At 49.8% G+C, this 26,991-nt stretch overlaps 1 long non-coding RNA gene across 1 annotated transcript; it reads right to left on the reverse strand.

Moving 5' to 3' along the window:
* Nucleotides 1–4,933: 4,933 nt before the first annotated feature.
* On the reverse strand, nt 4,934–5,686 carry LOC144152382 (uncharacterized). Its single transcript, XR_013319154.1, has 3 exons — nt 5,368–5,686; nt 5,131–5,292; nt 4,934–5,065 (listed from the first exon to the last, which is right to left on the reverse strand). It is a non-coding gene; the product is annotated as an uncharacterized LOC144152382 (long non-coding RNA).
* Nucleotides 5,687–26,991: the final 21,305 nt, after the last annotated feature.

The following is a 26,991-nucleotide window of genomic DNA, read 5'->3' on the forward strand; positions in this document are numbered from 1 at the left end:
CGCAATTTTTTTGTTGACGTACGTCTTTTCCGTGGGGCGCAGCAGCCAGTTCGGGGGGAATCGGCTGGGAAGCCCCGGGTTGCAGCAGACGCAGCCTTAACTAATACTTACACGTTGAGGGCCAACTACAAATAATTTTTCTTTTCCTCTCTGTAGAACCTGTACCCGCACAAACACGAGGCCTCCCACATTTCCACAGAGTCGTCAGCTGGACGGCTGACTGAACAGTGAACTGGCTAGACGTGTACTCCTCCTCTCCCTTTCAGTTGCGTGCGAACAAGAAATAAAAATTGTTGGCACGCGGCGTGCGAACTAAAAATAAAAATAGTTCCCACGCGGCGTGCGAACTAAAAATAAGAATTGTTCCCACGGGGCGTGCGAATAGGGACACCCGCGCCCCTACAGGCCGCGCTCGAGGCGTATACGCCTCGAGATTCGCGATCGCTGCGCCGCCTGCCGCCGCTTCTCCGCTGCGCTTACGGGATGTCCGCAACGCAGCTGATTGCGGCTCATGCAGTGTTTTGGTTCACTTTCGCTTCTTTTTGCCTTTCCGCGCCCTAAATATCTTGTTATTGTGATGTCTGTGAGCAAATAGTACGTTTAGGGCACTTTAAAAAACAGCTGCGTCCTGATTAGAGTTGTTAGAGTGCTCGAACGCCAACAAGAGTTAACCGGGGACGCGGTATTGCGCGCTTCTTCGTCGCTCTTACGGGCGTCGGCGAAGGCAGCGGCGTATCACCACTGTCACCTCTGAATATCTCAGGCGCAAGTGAATTCTATTGACGCCTCGTTTAGACCTGGTATTGACACAGTGAGAGGTAGGTTTCGTTTTGCAGCGCGGACAACGAATTCGGGCTTGTTTTGAATGTAAATGTCGTCCAAAAATATCATTCGGGGGGGGGGGGGTGATTACCTAATATACCTGGCAATAACTTGTGCCTTTTATAGAAATAGAGGCCACGCGAACATGTTAAGTATATATCTATGGGTCGTTAAATATGTGCCCACTCCCGCCTGATAGAACGGAACAAGGAGAGTTAATGAAACCACGGAAAAATAAATGGTCTGCCAAGTCCGGAAGCAATGTAATAGCTCATGCGAGAATGAAAAAAAAAAAAGAAAAACAGCGCAGCTTCGCAAATCCTAGAGACGTTCGTCTTACCTTGAGCAAGGTTGAACTCACTAGACCAACTAGATGCGAAATGCACTGATGTTTTCCAAGACAGGGAGGGGGAGGAGGGGGCGCTTATCTATCGTTGTGTACAAATGCTGAGTGAAATCAAGGAAAGACCGTTTTAATAAATCACACACAAGCTACGCGTTCCCTTCTTTTTTTGTTTTTCGACTATAACGAACAGGGGATCACTCTGCGGACACATTAGTAAGTAAGTTCACAAGCGCTAAAAGGTGTCGTTGGATTGAGTGTGGTATATGATAAGGCCCCCTGATTTCACTTTTGTGCTAAATTCTACAGGCTCCCTGTGTCATATGATGATGTTTCGAAAAAGCGTTTAGTGACGGCCGGGGATATAAGCGGAGGATATATGTAACCGATGACTGTTTGGGGAAGCTCACCTCGCGACAAGACGACCCAGCCGTAAATTGTTTGTGCTGACTCACGCATGTTATTTTGCATCATCAATATTACTTATTACGTAGAATGTCCGTGATATTTATGCCACATTGGCTTGTTCAGGGTAGTGATCAATACCCGAGATATAAAGCGTAACTAGCAGGCTGTCTGGTATGAGTGCTCCGCTAGATTATGAAACCACACGAAACCGATTTATATCGCAGTGTATAGCCGTAGAATGAGCATCTGAATGAACGCTGCTTACGGAGTTACTGTTAGTAAATTTCAGGGCAGTGGAATTACAATCAGATCCATGCATATATGCCGGTTTCGTGACGCTGGCTTGTGACACACACCTGGCGCATATGCGGACCGAATGTACCGCAGTAAGATCGCGCCAGAAAGTTTTTGCACTCTCGCAAATGCACCACGTTTGCGAACAGAGTGACTGCTCCACATAAATATGTATTTCGAACGCATACAAACGGAAAATATCAGTCGCGAACGTGCCTCAAAAGCAACGGAGACAGTGGTGAGCGGGCCGGCAACTCCCGCGACTGCTTTCGAAACGCGCAGCTAGGGGGATTTCAGCGGCGCCCCTACAGTCCGCGCTCGAGGCGTATACGCCTCGAGCGCGGCCTGTAGGGGCGCCACTGAAATCCCCCTAGCGGCCCGTTTCGAAAGCAGGCGCGGGAGTCCGCGCCCCGCTCCCCAGTGCCGCCGCTGCTTTTGCGGCACGTTCACGACTGAGATTTACCGTTTGTGAGCGTTTGAAATTCATGTTTGTGTGGAGCAGTCACTCTGCTCGCAAATGGGGTGTGTTTACGAGAGTGTAAATGTTTCCGACGCGATCTTAGTGTGGTATTTTCGGTCTGTATAAGCGCCAGGTGTATGTCACAGGCCAGCGTCGCGGAATCGGCGTATGATGGAGCCGATTGTAGTTACACTGACCTGAATTTACTATCCGTGTCTCCGTAACCACCGGTTCCTCAGATGTTCATGCTACGGCTATACACTACTATTTAAATCGGTTTTGTGCGCTTACATAATCAGCGGAGCACTCATACCTGACAGCACACCAGTTACGTTTGCCAATATTATACCTCAGATATTGATCACCACCATTTACAAGCCGGTCTGTGTTAATTTCGCAAATATTCAACAAAAGTACGATGGACAATGCATAATTATACTCGGGGATCAGCACACGACAGAGTTGTCTTGTCGTGAGGTGCGCGCCCGCAGACCTTCATCTGCTACATATATCCTCTGCGAGCAGCGCGGAGACGGGCTTACAATATAATCTGCGTCCGCGACTAAATGCTTCTTCGAAATATCGTCATATGGCACAGGAAACCTGCAGAATAAACCAGAACTGAAATCACAGGGCCTTATCACATACCACACTCTTCCAACGACACATTTCATCGCTTAATTGTTGAACAGCCTACCCTGTATACTTCCAAAAATGCGTCCGCCGTACGATCAGCTCTTCGTTGAAGTAGAAAAACAAAAGGAAAGTGAACGCGATATTTATGTGTGGGATTACTAAAACGTTCATTGCTTGATTCCGCTCCGCATTTGTACACGGCATCCCCCTCCCCGCCCCCCCAATGATTTCTCGCGAAATTGCAGTGCATTTCGCGTATAGTTGGTCTAGTGAAACCTACCTGGCGTAAGTTTAGACGAACGTCTTTAACATGCCAGAAGCTGCATTGTTTTTTTTTTTTTTCATTTCCGTTAGAGCTGTATACGTTTCTAAATTCCGCATTGGCACAACATTTATTTTTCTGTGGTTTCATTTCCTTGGTTCTTGCTATATGGCGTGTGTGGGCACATATTTAACAACGCACAGGCTTGGAATATACTTTACATTCTCGCATGGTTTATATTGTTATAAAAAGCATACGTTATTGTCCGGGATTGGGTAATCACATCCCCGAAACATATTTGTCTGCGGCGTATATATGCGAAACGATGCCGCATTCGTTGTCCACGCTGCAAAATGACGCCAACCTCTCATTGTGCCAGTATCAGATCTAAACGAAGTGTCAGTCGAATTCATTTGTGCCTGATTTTTTGGAGGTGACATGGGTGATATGTTCCTGCCGTCGCCGACGCCCGGAAGAGCGGCGACGAAGCGCGCAGAACCGCGTCCCCGGGTAGCTCTTGCAGGCGATCGCGTACTCTACGAAGACGCAGCTGCTTTTTAAGTTACCTAAACGTACTCTTTGCCTATAGTCGTCACCATAACAAGTTTTTTTACGGCGCGGAAAGGCGAAAAGAAGCGAAATAGAACCAAAACACTGCACGAGCCCCTATCAGTCACGCAGCGCAAATCCCGTCAACGCCGCGGAGAAGCGGCGGCAGGCGGCGCAGCGATCGCGAAGCTCGAGGCGTATAGGGGTGTACGGCTGGGCCAGGTGGCGCGCCGGAGCGATACAAGCAGCGCTGCGCGCGGCGGAGAACCGCCCTAGATTGCCGTACGCGCACCGAGCTGCCGTGCGGCCGCTGCTGGTTTTCAATGGCGACTAACACGTTGGCATTCTACTGCGGCTTCCTTCCTCTCGAAAACTGAGCTATTTTTTAGGGAGGCGACCCTGAAGAAAGGAAAGGTACTCGTGAAACATGTGTTCGCGGTGGAGGAGATAATACAAGCAGACGAGCATCAGCTGAACGCCAAGTGCGTTTCACAAGTGCAAGACAACGTCGTCTACGATTTGCGTCTGAAGGTAAACGCTTTCTCTTTTTTGTGTTCTTTCTACCGCTCTTGTCGAATGTATTCACGCTCAGAGGCTAAGTACACAAAGGTGGTGATACTAAATTGACTTTTCGCATGCAGATCTGCGCTCACACACGGTCCGTAGCCTCCGGGACGTGCTCTTGCAAGGCGGGAATAACCGGCCGCTGTAAGCATGCCGCGGCTGTGTGCGCCTACGTGAATGAGGCAACTGACGATACCTGCACAAGCAGACCCCAGCAGTGGGGAAAACCGTCGAAAAAACCCAAGCGGGACGTGAACAAGACCATCGCGGACCTGTTCCCAGGTATTTTGATTAGGAATGCATTCGCTCGATTCCTCTTTTCACCGTGGTTTCGTGATTGATTGATTATGAGGTTTAACGCGCCGACGCTACACAGACGACGAGGCGCGCCGTAGTGCAGGGTTCCGGATTAATTTTGACCACCTGAGGATCTTTAACGTGTGCCGAAATCTCGAACACACGGGCGTTTTTGCTTTTCGCCTGCGTCATAAAAGCGGCCGCCGCGGCCGGGTTGAACTTGAAAACTTATCCTCCTCATATTTCTACTGTTAAACCGAGTGAAAGCTGATTAGTTTCATGCTAGCAACGTTGCATTCTTCGTGAAAGTAACACCGAAATCGCAATTTCGGCCTCCGACGCGTTCGACAGCACGTCCATGGGTGAGGATTCCTCGGGCGGATGAGGCGACGTCAAATTTCTAGCAGCTGATCGATTCCGCTTTGCCCACCTGCGGTAAAAGCAGGGCGAGTATAAGTCAGTGCGAAATCTGGCTGATTCTACCCTTCATCTTACCTTTCGTGTCTCTCACCGCTTACCCGCCGCTTTTTGTAAACATCCGGAAACAGAGTCGGCAGGTAGGCTGGGTTGGCCTGGCTCTCGCTCTTTGCATTGTTCACGAAGTGCCTGCTGCATATTCGTGTGTTTTTTTGGGGGAGCCACGGGGAGCCATCAGAGCTATTAGAAAGTAAGGTAATTTAGTGCAGTTCAGCTACTGAATGACAGGAGAAAGGCAGAGAAACGGTCACTCACTTTTTCCGCCGCACAGCCCTAATCCAGGCTTCTCGGCGGTCTGACTCGTACCACTTGCCGGGAAACGAATATAACTTGACGATGGGCTCTTTTCCCTTCGTGCTTGCGACGCTGTTGTGGCACCCAACTACACAACAATATTTAGAGCCCTGTCTTTTCCTCTTAGGCGCGCTAGTTTTCATCACGGCGAAGCAGCAAGCAGCGTACTCCAAGCGAATCTGCGGAAGAGCGCACCCCGTGTGCGGCAATGAAATGGGAGCAAAGGCCGCCAGGGGAGGAAACGGCGCTGCATGCGCGCGGCGAAACTTGAGCCGTACGCCCCTATATAGGGAGGCTGTTGTGTGTGCCAGTCTTCTTGCTGACGAGTTGCGAAATGAAAGTGAAGAAACTGACGGAAACGCGGTATAGCAGAAAAGATGCCGGCCGAAGTAATGCCAAAATTAATGCTGAAAGACAAACAAAAGCGAGGAAAAATACGCAAGTGCAATATATCAGTTAAGAATTATCGCAAGTACAATTATGAGTTGTTAATAAGTATCGCAAGTACAATGTATCGGTTGTTATTAAGTATCGCCAAGCTTCCGCCTTCAAATCAGGTAAGCAGACCTAAGTCACCCTAGGAAATTTCGTATCTTATAGCGGACGGTTTCGATAACACCGAGCGGCGATTACTTTGAATGTGGCGTGTTTCCATCACCCGTTCCCTTTTTTTTGTCAGTCGGCCTTAGTCACGTGATTGCATTGTCTGCCACCGACGGCAGAAATGGGCAGAAACTGCTTCCTAAAACGGCAAATTTCAAACAATAAGCTCGTAAGAACGCCTAAAAAAATTAAACGAACTTTTCAGTGAAAGACGGGTTCATAAAATCAAAGCGTGATAAAATATTGTACTTGGATTTGATTGGATTTGTCGACGACGACGACAAAGGAGCGGCTTGCCTGTATTCTCCGGCTACTCGTCGTTTTCGTCTTGTCGGGCTCAATCCTCTTGCTGCATCATCCCTGCTTGTTCTAACGACTCTACCATCCACCTGGCACCGATACGACACGGCGGCAAGCTCAAGGATGACCCCACGGGGTTGTCTCCAAGCTCGGAGCCCTACCCTCGGTCGCTAGGCCTAGCACAGCTGCCACTGAGCTGCCTGCGAGCAAGACAAGGCCCTGCCATGTCTGACGCCCTGGAACAGGAACGACTGACACAAAACATGCAGCTGTCAGGTGCATCTGCTGCCGCTGACGCTACTGCTGGTGCAAGTGACGACTTTCCACCACTGATGGAGGTGACGTCTTCGCTCCCGTTACCATCCACCGACACGTCACCGAAGCGAACGGCAGACAAGACTACTGGTGTGCCAGAGGCAGCTACCCTACCGCCTGCTGCGAAGCGGGCTTGTGCACCGGGCAACACTCAGCAGCCAGCATCCTTAGTGGAGATAGGTTCGTCACCACCTCCCGCAAAAACATGTGCGACGACTTCTACCCCACGGAACTCTCTGCCCCAAGCCCAGCACTCATCCAGATACAAAGTTGCCATCAAGCCACGACAGCATTTCAATATTCTGAATCTTTCCACTAAGACCTTGCAGACGTTGCTAATAGCTGTCTCGGCACCAGTGGATTCACCGGATATGCTTATCATCGGCCAACAAACGGTATCCGTGTGGGTGCCGACTCTGGACGCCGTGGCAAAGCTTTGTTCACTGCAGCACATAGCTCTCACTGCCGACCAGAAGCGCCAACTACGGGGGGCAGTGGGGCTCGTGCCGCCCCCCCCCCCGGACGGCTTTACGGGGGGGCAGAGCCCCCTCCGGCCCCGTCGACATCGGACTGTTGGCCGTCCTGCCTTCCAACTATTGTTTACAATAGGGGTTGGGATCTTGAAAGACAGTTCCTTCCCCCCGATGGGCAGGGGGAAACGCAGGGCCGTGTCGCTTTTCTTCACGGTGAGTTAAACGTGCTCAGTGTGCGGATTGTTGGCAACAATGTAGCGCTGCGCTTGGCTTCAGCAGCACTCCAGCAAAGCGACATCTTGTCGGGAGTGTTGTGGTCGGGCTGTTGACCCGACATTTTAGAAGCGACGTGGGGCGGCAAAGCTAATAATTGGTGTTTGCGTCGCCAACGTTCAAATCGGCCCGTGACGTGAATTATGTGTAAGCCCCGTGACTGCAGCCCTATGGGCCTCGTGGGCTGGTATGGTGGCGCCACTGATTTGCTGTGTTCAGCGCCATCTTGTGGACAACGAAGACATAACTTCTGAATTACGCGAGCTGGCGACGTCCCATTGCGTCGCGTTCGGCAGTGCACGAATATCAGCACGAGAAAGAAAGAACCGCCGCTATTCCTCTGCAGTGCGATGCAAATGCCCAAACGGAACTTTAATAAAGAGAAAAAGTTTCGCGAGTGCGACAGGAAAGCGATTCATCAAAACAAAATCGGTTCTATGCAAGCGCGGTTCTTATTATGCACCGTATGAACACGCTGCCGTTTCGCAACGGCATGAAGTTCTAAACACCAGCGGCGTCGCCCAAATGAACGATAAAAATAAATAGGCGAAATCCCGGAGCCCACTTATGAAAAGAAAGAGAAGCGCGGGAATGTGCGTGTGTGTGTGTGCATTGCCTCCTGGAAGCGATAAGGTGTGCGTGAGAGAGAAGCCGACATCGCTCCACCAATGGCGGCACTCCTGTGCTCCTGTTCTGTGGGGCCCCTCGTCCCCGCAAGAGCATATTCAATTACAGGGCAATGGTCCAGCGGTACCGGCAACGATCAGGTTTGTTCGGATTTAGCCTTTCGCTTCTTGTCAGGCTATAAATGGCATAACTGGCATCATTTGGCGGACAGCTTAGTGAAGAGAAGACCGGTGATGCGACTTTCACGGGGCTTGCAAAAGCGAATTTCTCCCGTGTAAACTCCGCTGTGCCTTGTACGTGTTAGGAAGTGAGTTGATGTCCGTTGTGTGTGTGAAATGGCGGCGGAAAGTTGATGTGTTATTGCGCCACCAAGGATATACGGCTTCAAGAGCCCGAAGATTCAGGTTTGTAAAGACAGCTATTTGAAAATGCAGCTGCTCGACTAAACTCTACCTCAAACTGCTGAAACTACGACGAGTTAGTTGTATAGGCTGGGAAAAATATCGCGACACTTTTTACGGGCTTTCGTAGGTTTATAAACGCGTACTTATTAAGCGAATATTTTCGGACGTGGATGCGCGTAAGCCTTCATGAAAGCCTCTAAACGTTTATTTACCTTGTTGTTTATCGCTCGACATAGACAAGGGACCAGATTATGGTACAGGGCACAACAGGACCTATAATTGTGCACAAATGGTTCCTCTGTCGTCAGTTGTGCCGGTGAAAAAAAAGGCAATTTGGAATAGTGGAAATTGTTTCGAAGCTGATAGAGTTGTACGTGATGTTCGTGTAACTACATGCGATCGGGAATAGTTGTGCTCGTGCATGTTGTCGTTGTGAGCAAAGACATTTTGCGCAACCAGCTCAACTTAAACTCGTTTCCTTGGACCTACTGTGGCAGAAACGCTAACTATACAAGTTGTACAGGAACGTATGTTTGAGATATTTGAGAGTCATTTCAATAAAACTAGATATCAGCCTGAGAATTGTTGCTGGTGTGTGTACGTCTGTTTATTGTTGTGTTGTCGCTATGTAGCGTAAATATTTACGTTTCTAATGTTTTCATTTAAAGCTTTCTTTATATTTCGTTGGTATGACTACGTACGATGGAAACATGCATATTCGTGTGATGCTCCTTGCATTTTCTGATGCGTGCACAGTTATACTGACACCAACGGTTATTTTAGGAGCTAAAAAAATAAGCACTCGTTCGGTTTCGTTGGATACACGGCATTTTTTCGCAGCGGTCTCACGCCAAGTAGCGTGCAGATACGGAAATTCACCTATGGGTCTGTACTTTTTATTTTTTCGCGGCTGCTATGTGCTTTGTGCACGTCGGCGTCGCAGACAGCTGATCCGTGTACTGTCGTCTGCTTTTATTGGAGAAGGGGCGCTTTCGAAATATTTCAGCTTGTGTACGAGATTTCGGCGCACGTTAAAGACCCCCAAGTGGTCAGAATTAATCCGGAGCACTCCACTACGGCGCGCCTCATCGCCTGCGTTGCGTCGGCGCGTTAAACCCTACAATCAATCAATCAATCAATCAATCAATCAATCAATCAATCAATCAATCAATCAATCAATCAATCAATCAATCAATCAATCAATCAATCAAATATTTCAGCTTGTATTCCTCCACAATTATTCAGCGGAGCATTTCTATTAATATAACAACTGTGAACGTAATAAAACGCGGAAATTGTTGTATACTAATTTTCCGGTTGTTTAAATTTGGCCCCGCCGCGAACTGCTGTTTATGTTTATTTTATTCTTCAGAAAAAATTCCGCCGCCGCTACCAGGTGGCGCCACAAATTTACTTGAAACTGTAGTGCACGAGGCCCATAGTGACCACTGTCAGCGCGGTTTGCGCATTGTTGAGTACAGGTTGCCTGCGCTGCCCCCTCGCATCCGCACTTGCCACACCTTGAAAGGCGAATGCGGGACAATAGGAAGCGACTTCCCCAGGACACTCCGTAGAATTGGCAATCGGGGAGCTACACTCCTACGCAACTCAAGAACGTTAGGTGTGCCCCGTGTTTTGACAAGATTTTCCCGTCTGAACGGAGCCACCACCTTCTCGCCCTCGTAGTTACGTGGGCCAGCGTCCGCAACGGCTTCGAGTGTGAACAAAGGCATTCTGATTTGAACTGCAGGTTCCTGATTGGACCAGACTTTTGGATTTAAATTCCCTGGGCGAAATCTGGGGATTTTCCCTGTTAACAAAAAGGCGGTCTTGCGTACCGTTTCGAGCCGAGAAGCGGCATCCAACCTGTTCTCACCATGCCATGTACATAGTTGTATAAAGTTTTCTCCTTCATCAGCACGCCTCGGGTCCCCTGATCAACGTCCCGGATCGTCAGCCACGCTACCAAGTTGCAGTCCCGATCCCGGAGTTACAACAGGAGCCAGCACAACAGCACCCTCACATTTTCGGTCGCTCTGATGCTGGCCTGTTACCAAATGATTGCTGCTGCATCACCTCCATAACGTGAGTGTTTCTTCAGGTTTAAATTGTTTTATTGTCTATGATTTCCTAAACAGGACGCCCCATTTAGTTCTTGATTCTATTTTGTTTATTATATACAGAGAAAAATATAAAATAGCAATAAACAAAGACAACCTGCGTGTCCTGCACATTCTTGCTTATTTCTGCTTAAAGGAGCCATGAAGAGAAAACACAAGTTTGGTTTATTCGAAAGATTGCCTCTTTAGAACCATAACGACACCATTTATAACGCAAACTTCGCTCAAATAAGCTGCATAATTAGGAAAAAAGGAAATGACCATGCGACCCACCAGCTCATTTTCCGCAACGGAACCTATGATGTCACTCGAGAATGCTCTGCGATTGGCGGAGGCCGGCAAAAGCAAACGCATGTTAGGCAGGGCTTACAGTTTGCATAGCGAGCTAAATGCCCGTGAAACATACTGCACATTCTTTTTATGACAAAGAACGGTGGAGTAAACGGTTGAAGTTCCGAACGAACACGCATGCGTGTGCGCCAATGCGTACGAAACTACCGCCGGCCGAGCTCGACATCTCGCCGTCGCGCAGACGAATTTTCGGGTTCGAGGCTCTTAGGGGCCAACGAACCGTCCCAGCACGCACAGCCGCGACCTTGCTTGGTATCGTAATCCCTTCACAGGAGGTTGGCCGTCATATCGCCAACCAGCAAAGGTAAAAATTCCCCGCATTTCCCCGAGGGGAAGAATGTGAAAGTGCGAATGCACGAGTTGAATTTGCGCGGTTCGGTAATGTTCGCGAAAGAGAGATCACACACACACACACACAACTACAAAGAAAGAAAGATGCATTTATTCACAGACACCTATTTGTGTTGTCGTTGTACTTGATTGCTAGAGCGGATCTCAGCTTTGAAATTTCGTGTCAGTACTCCTTTAAGCGGGTGCATTAGCCCTTCTCACGCCCGATTCCTGGCCAATCCCCCACGTGGGTATGTGCCATGTCAGCGGCCAGGCAGCGCGCGCCCATCTCCCCCCGTTGCCAAGGAAGACGAGGAGATTCCTGGCCAATCCCCCACGTGGGTATGTGATGCGGACATCGCCGGTGGACGCAGGTTCAGGGTCGCTTAAGAAGTGCATTGCACTTAAAAATAGAAACGAGGGGAGTAAGGAACAGCAAGCAGCGACGAGATAGTGACAGTCGTCGCAGTTTCGGAATGTTGTTGGCTTGCTGCTATTGTTAGGAGCTCGTTTCCAGTTTGCAACCACTGAAAACTTTAGTTTGTTCGAGTACTTTACAATGAAATTTCGTTGCTACGTTTTGAAATGTCCATGTAGTACGGGCAAATCGTCGAGGGAGTGCGACATCCCCGGTGAGGAGATCTCCTTTCATGTGCTGCCCAACGACGAACCTCGGCGAAGCAAGTGGCTACGTTTTGTGAACTTTGCAAACGGAGAAGAAAGAGAGCTAAATGAAGTACGAGTGTGCTCGCTTCATTTCCGAGGAAGTGATTACGGCAGGGACCCTTACGTTAGCTCACTCCTGGGACATGCTGGCGCTCGTCGCCGACTTCGTCAAATCGTCGTCAAAGCACTCTGACCTTGGGGGAAAAAATGCCGTAAACACCGCGCATTGACGCTCGTATCTTTCTGGTCGAAGCAGAGAGCTCGCGCGAACGGCTTTCCATACACGACACCGGCCAACTGGCATAAGCGATACTGCTACTGAAATTGAACTATTATTAACCGTAATAAAAATACGGCACATACGTACCAGTCTGTATTCGTCCGTCGCGACGTGGCTGACGAGGATAGCGGTGCCGACGGCAGGGCGTTCGTCTGTTGTGGCTATCGCGGAATGGTCGCTTTCCCGTCCACCGCGTATCCCACAACTCTTGCCGCTCGCGCACTTAGAAGCATTGAGCGTTCAAGTGGTGTGAGGTTGTTAAATGCAAGCCCGAGCTCCTCGGCGAGAGTTTTGTTCTCCGGATCAGGCGATTCCATGACTAGGGCTGCGGGTGCACTAGGTTTTACTAGTATTTTTAAAATGGCCGCCGTCTCGGTCGACTCCCGCGTGTGGGTGCTATATGGAGTCGACATACTAAGTATCTGTTTCATGGACCGGCTCGTATGACGCCATTGTTCACGTCACGGAATGTGCAATTTTAGCGGGAGATTTAAAATTTTGGCTTAAATTGCCTTATTTCTCAGTGAATAAAGCATCATTTGCTTCCGGGAAAGCGCTTGGGGTACTATGAAACACCTAATCTTTCGAATAAAACAAACTTTTGTTTTCTCTTCATGGCTCCTTTAACAAACGTGTCGGATTATTTTTGCGGCTGTTCGATTTTATTTCCATAAAAAAACTTTGAACCACCGGCAAATGTGTCGACAGGCCACGATTTCACGATTTCCTTCTTTCGGAGATCCATGGAAGAGTTCCCTATATATATATATATATATATATATATATATTATATATATATATATATATATATATATATATATATATATATATATATATATATATATATATATATATATATATATATATATATATATATATATAAGCAGTAAAAGAAAACTTCTCGAGGAGCCAGAAAAAATACTTGAGAAACTGGTAGACGCACGATTAAAAACAAAAACAGTGGTTTACTGACGTTTCGACTGCGGGACCAGTCTTCATCTTGAGTAACATACAACGTTGGAGCACGCACGCTTATATAGGTGCAGAGGGTGTGCTGCAGTGTACCCTTTTTTTAACAACATTGGCGGGTTTGGGGCGAGGGAGCAGGGAAGGGAGGGCATTATACATGTGGCACTATACATGATGACAAACTCTTTTCTAAAACGCCCAGCAATATTCAACTTCATTCAATAAAAAAAAAGAGAAAAAAGAAAAAAAAAACAGGGTAGGGAGCTGTTCAAATACACTTTTCATACGGATTACACAAATAAATGGATGGTGCAGGGAACGTCTCGACACACGAAATGCAAAGTACACGAACAACAAATAAATACAGAACAGAAGCCGCCGGTGACGCATCCATTCCTGAAAACACCAATTACCGGCGGAGTGGGGAATGTCAGGGCACTTTAGAAGTTCACAGAAGTCACAGAAGAGCGCACGTGCCAGCAACGCAACCAATTATTTAGCCAGGTAGGAAGTAACTAGGTGTGTCCTGCGTGAAGCAACTATTGAATCGGTAGCCAGTAAGGGTCAACAAGTTTCTGTGTATACAATAAAAGCATGTCACAGCATGATGGAGGCATGCAAAGAAGTGAGTAATGATTGACAGTCCAAGAAGCGGAGGGGTGGGGGAACCGCGCAACATCGAAGAAGATGGTGAGTGACCGCGCGGACGGCGCGTTCGCAATAACAAATTTAACCCCCCAAAGGGGGCTGCCAACCGCGGGAGCGGAGGCGTACTGGGAATGCAGCTACTATTCCACGAAAAAAAAGGGGAGACGGACAAGGGCAGGGAGGGGGGGGGGGGGGTCAAACGTGTGGTGGCTGACAGTGTTCGGTAAGGCGAATAAAACACACACACACACACAAAAAAAGAAACGGTGAAAATGGCTTAGGTACCCACCAAAGACGATAATTTCCCCAAACTCTCATTAATGCCTGAAGATGCGGATTTGAACTTGTAAATGAGATACGATTCGCGGATTAGTCGATCATGGTGAGAGCGAAACCCAGATTCTAATATCGTGGCTCTGAGGTGGTCAAAAGAGTGCCCAGGATGGTTAACGTGTTTTGACAACGGGAGAGATGTCAGAGTTTTGGAATGTGACTTGTGATTATTAAACCTAGATCTGAACGACTTTTGTATTTGCCCGATGTATTGTAGGTGGCACACCGTACACTCGAGCAAATATACCACATTGGAACTATCACAGTTCAGGTTTCCTTTGATTTTTAGACGAAAGTCAGAGGCTGAACTGACCGCGGTATCCGTTGTGGACATGTGCGTGCATATTTGACATCGAGGCTTCCCGCAAGGACTGCATCCGCCGGTCGTTTGAGTCCTTATTTAGGATGAGGTCAGGACATCCCTAATGTTTTTGTTTCTCCTGTACACAACCCGTGGGGGTTCGGGAAAAATATGTTTTAGGCGCTCACTTTGGGTAAGAGTGTTATAGTGCTTTTTTAGTATAGACGAGACTTTGGGAACAGAGGCGGAATGTGTTAAGACCAAGTTCGTTTGCGGTTTGTCGTGGGATGTTTTGGTGCCTCTGAGAATGTCTGAGCGATTCAGGTTTCGTGCTCTGTCTATAGCGTTGTCAATTATTTCAACGGGATATTTTTGTTTCAAAAGTGCACTGCGTAGCTCCTTACAGTTATCATTGAAGTCCTCTTCCTTTGAGCAAATTCGACGAAAACGATGAGCTTGGCTATAGGGAATTCCGGTTTTGCAATGTTTGACGTGACTGCTTTGAAAATGTAGGTACTGTTGCTTGTCGGTCGGTTTTCGGTACAGTTTAGTGATCAGTTTGCCCTCTGAGACGGTGACGTTTACGTCAAGAAAATTAACTGTAGACGGGGAGTATTGGTAAGAAAAAGAAATGGAGGGATGCGCAGAGTTGAACGCGTCTATAAAGGTTATCAGGTTCGTCTGCCCGTGGGTCCAAATCAGGAATACATCATCAATGAAACGCTTATAATAGAGTGGCTTTAAGCTCTGGCTATTCAGAAATTCACCCTCTAGGACGCCCATAAAAATATTGGCATAGTTTGGCCCTACGCGTGTTCCCATAGATGTGCCACTTATTTGGACGTAGTGTTTTCCATCGAACTCAAAATTGTTGAGCTCTAGAATTAGCCGAAGCAGAGTGCTTAGTGTAGAGCCATCAACAAGTTTGTCAAAGGTTTCTTCTCTGTAAGCGTGAGTTACTGCTCGGATTCCATCGTCGTGCGGAATATTTGTGTAGAGTGACGCAACATCCATTGTAACCAGGAGGGAATTGCTGGGAATATCCAAATCTAAAACGTCCGAAAGGAAGTGGTTAGTATCTTTAATGTAGGAAGGAAAACTAGGCGGTATGATGCTAATTATCGAGTCCACGTACGCCGAAAGGTGTTCCGTGACGGTGCCTATCCCCGCGACGATTGGGCGGCCGGAATTATCTTTTTTGTGGATTTTGGGCAGCAAGTAAAACCTGCCAGCTACAGGATTAAGCGGAACAAGTGAATGGGCGGTTCTTTCTGCCATTACTCCATCCTTCACCAATTGAGTGAGATGTTCTTTAACGGTTTCTTTAAAGTCGGCTGTAGGATCATTTTCGAGTGGTTTGTAGAATGACGAGTCTGATAGCTGCCTTTGTGCTTCTTTAACGTAGTCAACCTGGTCAAGTATTACTATTGCACCACCTTTGTCAGCTGGTTTATTACAATATCAGTGTGGTGAGAGAGGGTTTCTAATGAATTTTTTTCACTGATGGAGAGGTTATGGCGGAAGGTAGACTGCTTTTTGTAAGCTTCAATGATGTCTTGTTGCACAGCTTTGATATACATATCTAAGCACTCGTCCCGCTGGGGGGGGGGTGGTATCCAGTGTTGAGGGCTTGGAAGCAATTTAGCAGTGTCACTACATGTTTCGCGGTCATGAAAGTATTCCTTCAACCTCATGGTACGGGCAAAATTTTCCATATCTTTAAAAAGTAGGAATTCGGAAAAAACCCCTGTTGTTGGGCAAAAACTCAAACCCCTAGAAAGTATGCTCAAATCGGCGTTGGACAAAACCGCATCTGACAAGTTGACTATGTTACTACTCTCGACATCTTCTTGCTGTGTGACTGGTAAGGTGCTAACAGGGGACCCGTCTGGTTTAGGGATAACATTATTACGCGAGAAGTTTTTGGCCTTGACATGAGACAGCTTATCTCGAAACTTTAATTCGTGCGAGGCCAATGACTCGATCTCATGTTTGTTGAGATGGGGAAAGAGAAGTTTTTCGTTCCTTACCAAAAGTTCAAAATTTGTCTGGTAGTGATCGATAATTATGCGTATTAAGTCCAATGAAGCGGATTTGAGCACACTGTCCCACTTTTCCTTATTTGCAGGCGACAACTCAGATGTGGCTGGTTTAAATTCTATTGCAAGACCTTTGGGCTCAATGGAGGAATTGAGGTACTGTTTAAGAGTGGAGGCATGCATCTCATATCGGACACGTTTGTCGGTTAGTTTTCTGGCATCTAAAAATTTCCTAGAGACATTATGGTTGGTTGCGTTACCGGCATCAGTAGGGCACAGTCAATCCTTGCGGCCGCGGGGCGGGAACTTTGAAGTGTTCGAACGGAGGTTGTACTGCCGGCTCGAAGAAGCTGCAGTGGAACGCACCGCAGGGGCAGCGGCTGAGGCGGCGTAGCTGCGCGGCGGTGATGTTGAGGCCTGAAGGGACGGCTCCGCCGGCGCGGAGTTGGTCGGCCAGGTCGAAGACCAGGTTGTAGACGGGCCCCTCCTGCTGAGGCACATGCCATGGAGGTGGCTGGCCATGAGAGCGACGCCTTCGAAGCTGGGGTGAAGGCCGTCTGCTGCAAGAACTCGTGCCGCAGGATGGAACTGCAGCTCGTGGTCAATGTAGAACAGCGTTCTTGATCGTCGGCAGTAGTTCCGGAGAAGCCGATTGAAGAACGACGCCTCTCGGTTGCACCGTCCAACAAACCGGTAGTTTCGGATCCTGAGGCGGCGGTTCGTGCTTCTTGGCAGCACCAGGGTCGCGTACACACGAGACACCTTCGGACATTCTTGAACAATCAGGTCCAGGAGAGCCTTGTATCTTTCGAATGCCGTGGATCCATTGACGGTGGCCAGGTTGTTTGTTCCGACGTGCAGGATGATCGTTTTTACAGTATCCGGAACGAAGTCTAGGAGGGACTGCACGTCGCCGATGCATGCTCCGGGCTGGGTGATAAAAGCAGGCGTACCTGGTCGGTTGGGGTCAAAGTGCTGGTAGAGATGCTTGGTCTGGGAGTCGCCGATAACGACCGTGGTGGCAGGGACCTTGGGAAATTTCCAGATGATGTTTTTAGTCGTGGTCATGGCTGGTTCCTTCGTGGATAGGTAAGCAGTAAAAGAAAACTTCTCGAGGAGCCAGAAAAAATACTTGAGAAACTAGTAGACGCACGATTAAAAACAAAAACAGTGGTTTACTGACGTTTCGACTGCGGCACCAGTCGTGTGTCTACCAGTTTCTCAAGTATATATATATATATATATATATATAGCGAATCAGAATAGGAAATGAGGGGCTCGTTGAAAATAACACAGAAATAAGGGTTGGCAGTCGAGAAAACCTCGGAAAGCAAAGGGGAGGATGTGGTAGATCATTGAAACAGATTAAGAATTTGGAAAGAAAGAAAGAAAGTGAAGAAAAAATGCCCGCCAGGTGGGATCCGAACCCACGACCTCCAGAATACCGGTCTGGTGCGATAACCACTACGCTACCGGCGGGGCGATTTTCCCATTCACTTTCTGGGGTATTTATGTTAGGTATGTTTGTTTCCTATGCTTGGGGGTGGTAGCCAGCGCCATTCGGACTAATCGGGGTGAAGGGGACCTTCTTTTCCTCTGAGCCCCTCATTTCCTATTCTGATTCGCTACATGCATAGCGAGGGCCTCTGTTCTGGCAGTCTTGTTGCCAAAGGGAGCTTAAGAGGGTTCAAAGCTGGTCGACCACTCTGGACATGTCGTAGACACTCGAGTCACGACCCGGGGGTTAAAAAGAAGGTCCCCTTCACCCCGATTAGTCAGAATGGCGCTGGCTACCACCCCCAAGCATAGGAAACAAACATACCTAACATAAATACCCCAGAAAGTGAATGGGAAAATCGCCCCGCCGGTAGCGTAGTGGTTATCGCACCAGACCGGTATTCTGGAGGTCGTGGGTTCGGATCCCACCTGGCGGGCATTTTTTCTTCACTTTCTTTCTTTCTTTCCAAATTCTTAATCTGTTTCAATGATCTACCACATCCTCCCCTTTGCTTTCCGAGGTTTTCTCGACTGCCAACCCTTATTTCTGTGTTATTTTCAACGAGCCCCTCATTTCCTATTCTGATTCGCTACATGCATAGCGAGGGCCTCTGTTCTGGCAGTCTTGTTGCCAAAGGGAGCTTAAGAGGGTTCAAAGCTGGTCGACCACTCTGGACATGTCGTAGACACTCGAGTCACGACCCGGGGGTTAAAAAGAAGGTCCCCTTCACCCCGATTAGTCCGAATGCCGCTGGCTACCACCCCCAAGCATAGGAAACAAACATACCTAACATAAATACCCCAGAAAGTGAATGGGAAAATCGCCCCGCCGGTAGCGTAGTGGTTATCGCACCAGACCGGTATTCTGGAGGTCGTGGGTTCGGATCCCACCTGGCGGGCATTTTTTCTTCACTTTCTTTCTTTCTTTCCAAATTCTTAATCTGTTTCAATGATCTACCACATCCTCCCCTTTGCTTTCCGAGGTTTTCTCGACTGCCAACCCTTATTTCTGTGTTATTTTCAACGAGCCCCTCATTTCCTATTCTGATTCGCTACATGCATAGCGAGGGCCTCTGTTCTGGCAGTCTTGTTGCCAAAGGGAGCTTAAGAGGGTTCAAAGCTGGTCGACCACTCTGGACATGTCGTAGACACTCGAGTCACGACCCGGGGGTTAAAAAGAAGGTCCCCTTCACCCCGATTAGTCCGAATGGCGCTGGCTACCACCCCCAAGCATAGGAAACAAACATACCTAACATAAATACCCCAGAAAGTGAATGGGAAAATCGCCCCGCCGGTAGCGTAGTGGTTATCGCACCAGACCGGTATTCTGGAGGTCGTGGGTTCGGATCCCACCTGGCGGGCATTTTTTCTTCACTTTCTTTCTTTCTTTCCAAATTCTTAATCTGTTTCAATGATCTACCACATCCTCCCCTTTGCTTTCCGAGGTTTTCTCGACTGCCAACCCTTATTTCTGTGTTATTTTCAACGAGCCCCTCATTTCCTATTCTGATTCGCTACATGCATAGCGAGGGCCTCTGTTCTGGCAGTCTTGTTGCCAAAGGGAGCTTAAGAGGGTTCAAAGCTGGTCGACCACTCTGGACATGTCGTAGACACTCGAGTCACGACCCGGGGGTTAAAAAGAAGGTCCCCTTCACCCCGATTAGTCCGAATGGCGCTGGCTACCACCCCCAAGCATAGGAAACAAACATACCTAACATAAATACCCCAGAAAGTGAATGGGAAAATCGCCCCGCCGGTAGCGTAGTGGTTATCGCACCAGACCGGTATTCTGGAGGTCGTGGGTTCGGATCCCACCTGGCGGGCATTTTTTCTTCACTTTCTTTCTTTCTTTCCAAATTCTTAATCTGTTTCAATGATCTACCACATCCTCCCCTTTGCTTTCCGAGGTTTTCTCGACTGCCAACCCTTATTTCTGTGCTCTATATATATATATATATATATATATATATATATATATATATATATATATATATATATATATATATATATTTATATATATATATATATATATATATATATATATATATATATATATATACAGAGGTCGGCGAACTCACTCATGAGTCCACTCACTCAGACTCATTTGGACTCAAACTCACGCGTGAGTTTGAGTTTGAGTGAGCGCGAGGCTAGTGTGGCATGGTGAGTTTGAGCTTCAGTGAGTTTGAGCCGAGTGATCACGACTGAGTTTGAGTCCGATTGAGTTTGAGTCCATTTTGAGTTCTGAGTACATATTGAGTTTGAGTCCATTTTGAGTTCTGAGTACATTTTGAGTTTGAGTCCATTTTGAGTTCTGAGTACAATTTGAGTTTGAGTCCATTTTGAGTTCTGAGTACATTTTGAGTTTGAGTCCATTTTGAGTTTGAGTCCATTTTGAGTTCTGAGTACAATTTGAGTTTGAGCCCCTTTTGAGTTCTGAGCACATTTTGAGTTTGAGTCCATTTTGACTTCTGAGTACATTTTGAGTTTGAGTACATTTTGAGTTCTGAGTACATAGGAGTTTTAAGTCCACTTGGAGTTTGAGTACATTAGAGTAGCCTAGCAGGCAGCTATGGTTGGCTGTTAAGTTTCATGCGTCACTGTGGGCTCGGAATTCAGGTTACCTGCGGGTATGGCACCAATCGCGATCTGCATGATCGGTTGGGAGGGAGGTGGTGTCTGATTTTTTTTAGTTTCTTGTTGAATTTTCATGGCCATAAGCACTTGCTGTATACCTAATTTTCGCGGCTGGGCGCATGAGTGATAATTGACTGGTGAGGTCATAAAAAAGGGTTGTCTTAACTTTTCCTCCTGACGGATCCACTAAGAGCGTGGGAAAGGGTGGTGGGAAAGCACACGGCGGCGCTGGCGTGCTGGTTGTTCGCCTGCTACTGTTAACGACTTGATATACTAGGGGTCACAAAGGAAGAGGTGAGAGCCGGGGGGAAATGGGGGCGGGGGCTGTCCTTTCTACTGTTTCAAATGAATTAGCTGAATTGACTGGGCAGCGCCCCTTAAGACAGAATAATGACCACATTAGATTGGGTGAAAAGTGAAACTGATGAGGCTAAGGCGTGTAAGGTATCAAATGAAAGGTCCGGATTAACGGAATCACGCGGGGTAAATGAAAAAAATGCTTCCTGATTGTAGTCATCAGGCAGTCATAATGAGTCATAGATTGGGTTAAAATTCAAAATGACGCTGCGAGGGCATGTGGTGAATCAAATTCAAGGTCTCGATGTGGGGAATCATTCGGGACGAACATGAGATATGGATATTGCCGCCTCCATGTTCGAGTCGATGTTCTGCTGCCTGATCTCCTCGGCGATGAGCCTCTGCGTCTCGGGGTCGAAGGGGTCGGCGTTCATCATGCGGATGCGCTGCCGGTCACGGTCAGACTTCTCCTTCTGCTGCTCCCGAAGCACCTGCGTGAACCGCTCGAGGTCCCCCGAGAGCAGGGCGTCGGCCAGCTGGGGGTTGTTGTGCTTGAGCAGGGCCAGCTGCTCGGGGCTCTTGAGGATCATGTCCCGGATGAAGGCCGGCTCCTCCTCCTCTGCGCCTCGGCCGCCCAAGCCTCCACCACCCAGGCTCTGCTCCGTGCCGGAGCTGGTAGAGGCCAGTCCCGAGTGGGGCGGCATGATGTGCTGGATGAGGAGGACGTCTCCTTCCTTGATGGCGTGCGCTCTGAGCGTGCGCTTGTCGTCGAGCAGCGGCCGGCCCTCGTGCATGAGCACCATTTCCCGGGCCGGCACTCCGGACTCGAACTCGCAAAGCGCCTTGAGCCCCTCGAGCTCCATCTCGGCGCCCACGTCGAGCATGTAGAGCTCGCCCGACAGCGTGGTCACGGTCAGCTTCATCGTCGGAACGGCAGCCACGCGCACGCTACCACGCACAGACAACGACGCCGATGACTAACCCACCACGGGGCGATGGCACGACGAGCCTACGGGCCCGGCGTCCGCGTCGGCCACGGAACGCGTTTCGATGGAGCCGGGGTACACCCCCTTAATGCTGAGTACCCCCTCAAGGCCCCGTAAGCCAAGCCCGATACTGAGTCCGGGCCGGCGAGCCTTCCTCGAAGAGCCCGGTGTCCGCACCAGTCGACGTCTCCAAGGCCAAGCACCGGAATACGGGCAGTTGACGGCGAATCCCAAAAGGACACAGGTGACACGTGCAGTTAGCATGACGTCGCAGTCGCAGCAGACTGACGCGTTCGGGCCTCCGATTATGTTCTGGCCGATCGCGCCCCGTAATCCTGCCCCGTTCTATGGCGAAGACTTCGAGGACGTAGAAGACTGGATTGAGCAGTACGAGCGTGTAGCTCGCCACAATGGTTGGACGGAAGACCAGTGCCGCAAGAGCGTCTACTTTTCTTTGGAGAAGACTGCTCGAATCTGGTACAATAACCACGAGGCGGGCCTGAAGTCATGGGAGTCCTTCAAGGAGGACCTTCGGCGAGCCTTCCCTAACCGCTTTCGACGTCAGATGGCCGAGGAACGTTTAAGAACCCGGGCCCAAGGGCCTACCGAAAGCGTGACGAGCTTCGTGGAAGACGTTCTGCAATTGAGCACACGGGCGGATCCGCTGGCCACTGAGGAAACCAAGGTGCGGGCACTTATGAGAGGCGTGAGGAGCGACATTTTTGGAGGGCTCGTTCGCCATCCACCGACAACTGTCGATGAGTTTGTGACGGAAGCCACCAACATTGAACAGGTGCTAGCGGCGAGGAGTAACCATTACCACAGGTTAGTGGCTTCCCCCACAATTGCTGCTTGCACTACTACTTCTCGCCTCGACCTGAACACCAATAATGATAGTTGTCTCCGCGAGATCATCCGCGGCGTGCTCCAAGAGGAGCTACAAAAGCTGTTCCCAATGCGCGAGCGGCCTGCTTCAGTATCGGTTGCGGAGGCTGTCAGAGAAGAAGTGCGGCGGACCTTTGCACCCATAATTCCGGTCGACGTTGTCCCCCAACGTCCCTCTGTGGCGTACGTCGCGCCGGCTTCCCAGCCGCCCTCGTCAGTCGCCGCTCCTTACTCAAACCTGGTACCACAGCGGGTGGCCGGTGAGTCGTCGAATATTCCCCCGCCGGGACCACAGCAGCTCCGCCCGCGAAAAACGGATGTCTGGCGAACACGGGACAACCGACCACTCTGCTTCCACTGTGGGGAGCCAGACCACACCTTTCGCCGCTGCCCCTACCGTGAGCTTGGACTTCCAGGGTTCCGTCCAAGCGATCCGTGCCCACGTTACGGTCAGAAACCCCGCGAAATCGAAGAATACCTTCGACGCTCAACGCCGCCGTTATCAGCCGTTCCTCGTGGACCCCGTTCGCCGTCGCCCCGTCGCCCACCTTCGCCTCTCCGCTCGTCTCGCCGCGAAAGCCTTTCGCCCGTACCTCGCCGGGAAAACTAAGTACGGCAACGCCTGGAGGTGGTGTTGCCGACGACGAAAGCCATCAAGAACCTCCGCAAACGCCGCGAAGCTCCCACTCCGACTCCCGCAACCCTTTCATCCGTACTGCGGCGCCATCGAACAACCTGTCGATCACTATAGACGGCTACGACGCGACGGCGCTCATTGACACTGGTGCTGATTACTCCGTTCTTAGCGGTAGGCTTTCCCGTCACCTACGTAAAGTGATGACAGCGTGGGATGGCCCGGATATACGTACCGCCGGAGGACACCTGGTGACGCCTGTTGGACTGTGCACTGCCCGCGTCGAGATCCACGGAGAGCCATGCCCTGTGAAGTTTGTCGTTCTGGAGAAATGCTCCCGAGACATCATTCTAGGTATGGACTTCCTCTACGAGTATGGTGCCGTCATTGACCTGGGCTCGAACAGCCTCACGCTGCGGATGCCGGATGCACCACGGAGTCCCTCCTCGCCACGTTTCGCCTCGGCCAGGGTGTTAGAGGAGCACGTGAAGCTGCCTCCGCTGGCCAGTGTTTTCTTGCTGGTGCAAGTTGACACGTTCCCAGACGGGGAAGCACTCTTAGAAGGAAGTATCCAGCTTCTTCTGGAGAAGGGAATAGGGGTCGCCAGAGGCCTACTGCGGCTTCAAAATCGATGCGCAGAAGTTCTGGTGACAAATTTTCGGAACGAGTCGCAGCACCTGACCAAGGGCATGGCCGTAGCCCACGTGGAAGGCATCGCGGAAATCTCAGCTGTTGACGTGGTGTCCGACGCCGATACATCGTCTCTGCCGGAAACGGCAGCAAGTCTGGAACTCGACGTGAACTCAAAACTTTCGGGTCAACAAAGGAGTGAGTTGCTTTCACTGCTCGACGAATTTCGTCACTGCTTTGCTACGCCGTCCGGAGTTGGCCGAACCACCGTTGCTAAGCACCGGATTTTGACTGATGACGCCGCACATCCAACTCGCCAACCGCCGTATCGAGTTTCGCCCAAAGAACGAGAGGCAATACAAACCCAGGTGAAAGACATGCTCAAGGACGATGTCATCCAACCGTCTAACAGTCCCTGGGCTGCACCAGTGGTGCTTGTAAAGAAGAAGGATGGGACACTGCGGTTTTGCGTAGATTACCGGCGGTTAAACAAAATAACGAAGAAGGACCTGTACCCGCTTCCACGCATCGATGACACTCTCGATCGGCTCCGCCATGCCCGCTTCTTCTCGTCAATAGACCTGAAGAGTGGGTACTGGCAGATTGAGGTTGACGAGCGGGACCGAGAAAAGACGGCCTTTATTACCCCAGATGGGCTCTATGAGTTCAAAGTGATGCCTTTCGGTCTATGTACAGCACCAGCGACCTTCCAGCGTGTAATGGACACCGTTCTCGCCGGCCTTAAATGGCAGACGTGCCTCGTTTATCTCGATGACGTCGTCATCTTTGCAAGTACGTTCGACGAACACTTACGACGACTTAGAGAGGTACTGAAGGCTCTAGAAACTGCCGGCCTTACGCTCAATCCAAAAAAATGCCGGTTCGCGTACGATGAGCTGAAGTTCCTAGGCCACATTGTTAGTAGTGCAGGTGTAAGTGCTGACCCAGCGAAAACAGCCGCGGTTCGCGCCTTCCCAACACCGTCTGACAAGCCGGCAGTGAGAAGGTTCCTGGGTCTGTGCGCTTACTATCGCCGCTTCATTAAGAACTTCTCCCAGATAGCTGCCCCACTGACTTACCTTACAAAAGAACGGGTCCCGTTCGAGTGGAATGAAGAACAACATCGCGCATTCGAGGACTTAAAATCCGCTCTGCAAACGACGCCCGTCTTAGGCCATTTTGACCAGGAGGCTGAAACTGAAGTTCATACCGATGCAAGTAGCGCGGGACTTGGTGCTGTGCTCATCCAAATGCAGGATGGAGCTGAGCGAGTCATCGCTTACGCGAGCCGTACGCTAACCAAAGCGGAGCAAAACTATTCAACCACCGAAAAGGAGTGCCTTGCAGTCATTTGGGCAGTTACAAAGTTTCGTCCCTACCTCTATGGTCGTCCATTCCGTGTAGTCACAGATCATCATTCACTGTGCTGGCTTGCCAACCTGAGGGACCCATCCGGACGACTCGCTCGTTGGGGACTACGCCTTCAAGAATTTGATTTTTCCATCATTTACAAGTCGGGCCGCAAACACAGTGATGCGGACTGCCTGTCTCGGGCCCCCGTGGAAAGCGCTCGGCCGGAAGTCGATGATGACGACGCCTTCCTGGGAGTGCTACATGGCTCTGATATGGCCGCAAAGCAACAACAGGACCCTGAGCTTCAAAAACTTACGGCATACCTTCAAGGCCAACAAGTTGACCTTCCCAAAGTTTTCTCCCGTAACGTGTCCTCGTTCAGTCTTCGACAGGGCGTCCTCTACAAAAAGAGCTTTGACTCAAACGGCAGGTCGTGGCTTCTCGTTGTGCCAGACAGCCTTCGCGACGAAATCATCGAAGCTTCTCATGACCACCCCACCGCCGGACATCTCGGATATAGCCGCACACTAGCCCGGATACGAGAAAAGTACTACTGGCCTCGTCTTCCGAAATCGGTCCGTCACTACACGCAAACATGCCGAGAATGCCAGAGGCGGAAGAAGCCGCCAACAAAGCCGGCCGGATTCCTACATCCTATCCAGCCCCCACTAACAGCTTTCGAACAAATTGGCATGGATCTTCTGGGCCCATTCCCCATGTCCAACTCAGGCAATCGGTGGATTGTGGTAGCAACGGATTACTTAACCCGCTTCGCAGAGTCTAAGGCGCTGCCACTCGGAACAAGCGCTGAAATAGCGAAATTTTTCATTGAGTCAATTGTTTTGCGGCATGGGGCTCCCAAAGTGTTAATAACTGACCGTGGCTCCGCGTTCACGTCGAAACTGACGCAGGACATACTCCGCTTGAGTAACACCAGCCACCGTCGAACAACGCCGTACCATCCCCAAACAAATGGACTTACAGAGCGCCTCAATAAGACAATGACAGATATGATAGCCATGTACGCAGACGTCGAGCACCGAACTTGGGACGAAGTGCTCCCATTCGTGACCTTTGCGTACAACACCGCGATCCAAGAAACGACGGGATTTTCCCCATTCTATTTGGCGCACGGCCGGCACGTAAACACCATGCTCGACGCAATGTTGCCCCACTTGCCCAGCGACCAGACCCACGAAGATGCGGAAGTTGTCTCACAGCGCGCTGAGGAAGCACGACAACTCGCAAGGATCAGGATTCAAAATCAACAATCCATCGACGCTAACCGCTACAACCTCCGTCGACGAGAAATACATTTCACCCCTGGTGATCGAGTTTGGGTTTGGACACCGGTACGGCGCCGTGGTCTGAGCGAGAAGCTTATGAAGCGGTACTTCGGCCCCTATACAATACTCCGCCGCATTGGTGACCTCAATTATGAAGTGAAACCTGACACAGCGCGCACAGCCTCCTGTCGAAGGCCAAGATCCGAAGTGGTACACGTCGTGCGGCTCAAGCCTTACTACGAACGTTGAGGCACGGACTACGCACCCACGTATAGAACTGGAAGTGTTCCGTCTTGCAGATGTTGATCCGCGTTGGACAATGTCATTTCGCTTTCCGTAGCATCGAGT

This window comes from Haemaphysalis longicornis, unplaced genomic scaffold, assembly GCF_048455015.1.
Source record: "Haemaphysalis longicornis isolate Haplotype H1 unplaced genomic scaffold, Haemaphysalis longicornis Haplotype H1 scaffold_9, whole genome shotgun sequence".
NCBI classification, from domain to species: Eukaryota; Metazoa; Arthropoda; class Arachnida; order Ixodida; family Ixodidae; genus Haemaphysalis; species Haemaphysalis longicornis.